Here is a 4,298-nt window from a genome sequence, read left to right as displayed (position 1 = left end):
CCTTCTGCACTCATCTCGGCCTCCCTTGCTATTTCGGGTCCTTTCGCTGGTGGGGAAGGGGTGAGTCACAGGCAGCTCGTGCAAAATGGTGCTCGTCGTTACGTTAAAGGAGAAACCGCCACCACCAGGAACTGTCACCCTGCCCGCTGAGGGTGGAAGAAGAGCTGTGTTTTGGGGGGGGAGCTCAGCTGTGCAGCAAGTGTTCATTGCACTAAGGAGAAGCTGTGGTGAATGCCACCCCTCCGCCCTCACCCGAGCTTAAAGAGCTTTTCCTGGAGGCTGTGATGGAGGAGCACAGCTCCACGGGACGTGCCAGCAGTGGCTGTGTCATGTTGTGTGGCATTTTGGACCTCCTGAAAGCAAGGCTTGCTTACTAGGCTGAGGACGGGTCCGATCCCTTCAGATGTTGGAGCTGGTGTCCAGACTGGTCCCTAAAAAAGTCCTTGCTCCCCTGGAAAGGCACCGTGGAAGAGACAACACACAGCAGCGTGTTTTGGAAAGCTCCCAGTTCCCGGGCAGGAAACAAAAGGGAGCCCCGGAGCTGATAAGTTGTATGAAAAGGGGCAGAACAAAAACTCGGCTGTCTCCAGGGCCTCTCACACAAGCTCCCCCCCCGCACGGCGACAAAACCGCAAGAGAAACTACGCCGGTGGTGCGACGACGCCGAGCCGGCTGCCGGCAGACACTCAAGGTCTGGCGGTGTTTAATCACAGCAGACACAAACCTTCCTGTTATTCAAACCCGTCCTGGTGCCAGCTAATCCCGAGCCATCCTGCAGCCCGCCACCCAGCCCGGCTGCCCTCCCAGGGGGGCTGCAGAGGACCCCGTGGGGCAGTGTGTGACCATCCCACTAAAAAAAAAAATAGGGATTCGGTGGCTTTGCCCTCCTGCCCCTGTGCATTTGGGTGAGCCCCCATCGCTAGCCGGGGAAGAAGCCTCTCAGTGAAGCCAAGGTCAGGGGAGCGAAGCAGCTCCAGCTTCTCCCTCCTACTGTTTATGCAAGACGCCTGCTGCTTGTGCTTGGCCCGCCTGCCAAGCCCATGGGGCAGTGATTAAAGCTCTGCGCCTGGCACCCGTGCAGCAAATTCAGGTGGTTTCCCGTTGGGCTTTTTTCACCTCCCTCCTGCCCACTAAGGTGGAGCGTGCCCTTGCCACAAACGCGGCTGGCCTTGCACCTCTCTGTGTGGTGGGGAGGCTGAGCTGGCTTCCTAAAAATTCAAGAGGGAAGCTCTGTCAGGGACATGTGGCCCATCACTCCTGAAGACACCCCAGAGGAGGTTGCTGAGTCCCTCTATCATGGGGCCATGCTGAATCAAAACCCCGTCTCACCACCCGCCCACCTCTGCATGGGGCAGGAGTGACCAAACGAGAGAAAACGCCCTCTGGTTGGGACACGATGACATGAAATCCTCTGTGACACAGCCCAGGCTTGTCACCTCCACGACCATAAGTCTAGCTGATGGCCCATGCACGATAGACCCACCAGGTTGTGAAGCGAGAGCTTCCACAAAGGTGGGCCTGGGTCTTGGGCCCTCTGTGGCTGCGCTGAAGGAACCAGCATGGGTTCAGCACATGAGAAAAGTCAGGACACTCTTCAAGAGCAACACCATTTAAGCATCAGCGTTTGGCGTCAAAAGCCTGGAAATCCAACATCCACGGCATGAAATCACCACCACGCTCTTTGTTTCAGTCTCTGCCTAAACTGATCTCAATCAGGAAACCTTTCTGAAGGCTTTAGGAGCCTGGCACCATGGGCTGCACTTCTCAAGGGCATGAAGCCCTTAGAGCAGAAAATCACAGGGGACAGATTAGTGTTGGTTTTGCAGGTTTTATGCCAGGCACTGTCACCATAAGCTACTGCTCTGCTTTGTGCACAGCAGCACTGGGCCTCTGCCTTTGGCTTGGTAGTGGCTATGCAGTCCCAAGCAGCTGATGCTGACTCTGTAAACATGCATGGAACAGAGCAAATATTGCTATCAGGGTGGTCTCGGCATGGGGAAAACTGCTGGAAGGAACCTGCATTGAGATACCGTGGAGGGAAGGGTTTGTGCCTGGCCTCATTCATGCAGTTTCATGGCTCCCCAGGGCCAGCGCTCCAAAGTGGTATGAGCAGTGTGTACAGGCCACCCCTTATAAAAGCCTGTTATGTTTTTAGCCTGCACCTTGTACTCCACCTTTGTTGCCATTTAATAATTTTAGCCACTAATTAATGGGCATTGCTTAGCTTGTAAATATTGACAGATAGCCGGAGGCTATATAAAACATCTTGTGTTGCCTACAGGACCGCACTGATCCTGGTTGCCTGCTCCTTCCCTAAGCATCAGTCCCCTTTGCCCTTTCTTCACTCTGGAAGAGACGTTACTCCAGGCTCAGCTTCAGACCAGTTCTCTTTCAGGAGATCACAACTAGGCTGGCCAAAGACAGCAGGAATTGCAGGAGAGCCCCTGGACTGCTGGTATCCAGGTGAGATATTAGGCTGAAGCAGCAGGCGTAGCCAGGAAGCATTCCTGCAGGGCATGGCTGCTCTCTGATCAAGGCGTTGGACCTTCGTTTAGCCCCCCCAACCTGCATTTTTTGTTCTACTGAGAGGCCTGCTGCTAAGGCTGGTTAAAGCTGAACTGCCAGGGGGAGGAAGAACAGCTTCCTTATTTTTTTATTTTTTTTTCTGACAGCATCAGCAAAACTGATTTTGCAACCCAGTAGGACTCTCTGATGAGGAAGGCTCAGGCGCTAGTCAAAAAGTTCAAGCAAGCGTCACTTCTGGGTGGAGCAAGTGTCATTTCTGCATCACTACCCCATCATCATCAGAGCCAGTAAAACTCATCCCACCTTCCTCCTTCAGCGCAACTCCTCATCTCCCCCTTCCCACCTAGCATCACCACAATTGCACGGATTCAGCTGTTGGCATGGGCACTCACACAAGTGGAAGACTTTTTCTTTGTTTTAATAATCTCCAGGCAGGGGTCCCACATTCGAGCATCTCAGCTAAGGTACAAAGTTCCACCCCCAGCTTCTCACTTTCTACAACCATAGCTCCCTGGTGTACTACTAAAACTGTTCACAAGCCTACAACGTACAGGAGATGACAGAAGTGATCGCTTTAAAATAACATCCAAAAAAACAACATGGAAGGATGGATGACAACATGAGAGTTTTAACTGCAGATGCTTTCTGTAATATGGTTTAGAACAACACTTTGCAGAGACAGACACACAGGCAGGAGGTTCACAGACTTAGCAGTTCAGGGACAGGACTAAGGGCCTGAAGAACCTTCAGGTGGTTTAAGAACAACAACACAAGGAACATGAGGTTAGGACTTTGAGATGATGACTGTCCACACATGAAACGCCAACTCTCCCACAGAGCTCTCAGCAGTCAACCATACAGACATTAAACCATAGATCATAACATACAGAAAACAGCTGGAAATCCAGAGTGAAGCAGCATGACCCCCTTGAGCCCAGAGGCAGATTAGAGACCAGACAAGCACTGCCTTACAACAGCGATGAGTTATTTAAACCATTCGTGATGTGGCTGAAGAGAGAGGCGTTACCACTTGCTATTTTGCCCACCCTCGGTGATGAGACGAGGGTGGTGTTGAGAAATGGAGATGGGGTAGTGTGACATGACTTCCTCATTCTCACTCTACTCTGGAAAAAAGCAACATAGAGAGCTCCAAGAACAGAACCAGCTTAAAGTAAGAGAGGGAAGTAGGAAGCTTTGCAAGATGGACTTAACCACCCCCACTCCCACTAGAGACATAAAACCTAACCCCTGCTGCCACTGGCTTAGGGGCAGCACACACGCTCAGTGTGTATCCAAAAAGGGTGCTAGGAAACATGAGCCCTTGCTTGGCTAAGCAAGCAGGAAAACCACAATGGCAGGGCTGGGGGAAGACAAGGGTTTGGGGTCAAGTGCCAGCCAGTGGAAGCCTGTTCTCATTCTGAGCCCAGCCCACAAGTCACAGCCCGTGGGAGCAGGCCAGAGCAGACATTTAGCCACCACTTCTCTGCACCTGACGTTACATTTGCATGGCAGAAAACTCTTCCAGAAAGCAGCCAAGATACATAGTTAGAGGCCAGGAAGCTTCCTAGGCTTAAGGCTTTGCAGTGCGTTTGCTAGCAGGTTGTCCTGTTCAGCACTGACCTAGGCAGTGGAAAGGCACCGTGGCTCTTAAACTGCAGGTGCTGTTGGATCCAGCTACAAGAAGGGGAGGCCGAGGGCTGGAAACCTACGCTGTCAGTGCCACATCCTGAACGTTTTTTTTGCCTTGAGAAAAACAGCTGCCTAAGACCATG

Source organism: Aythya marila (genome assembly GCF_965140915.1).
Source record: "Aythya marila genome assembly, chromosome: 1".
Lineage (NCBI taxonomy): Eukaryota > Metazoa > Chordata > Aves > Anseriformes > Anatidae > Aythya > Aythya marila.
The sequence above is the reverse complement of the archived record's forward strand: the minus strand, read 5'-3'. Positions refer to the sequence as shown.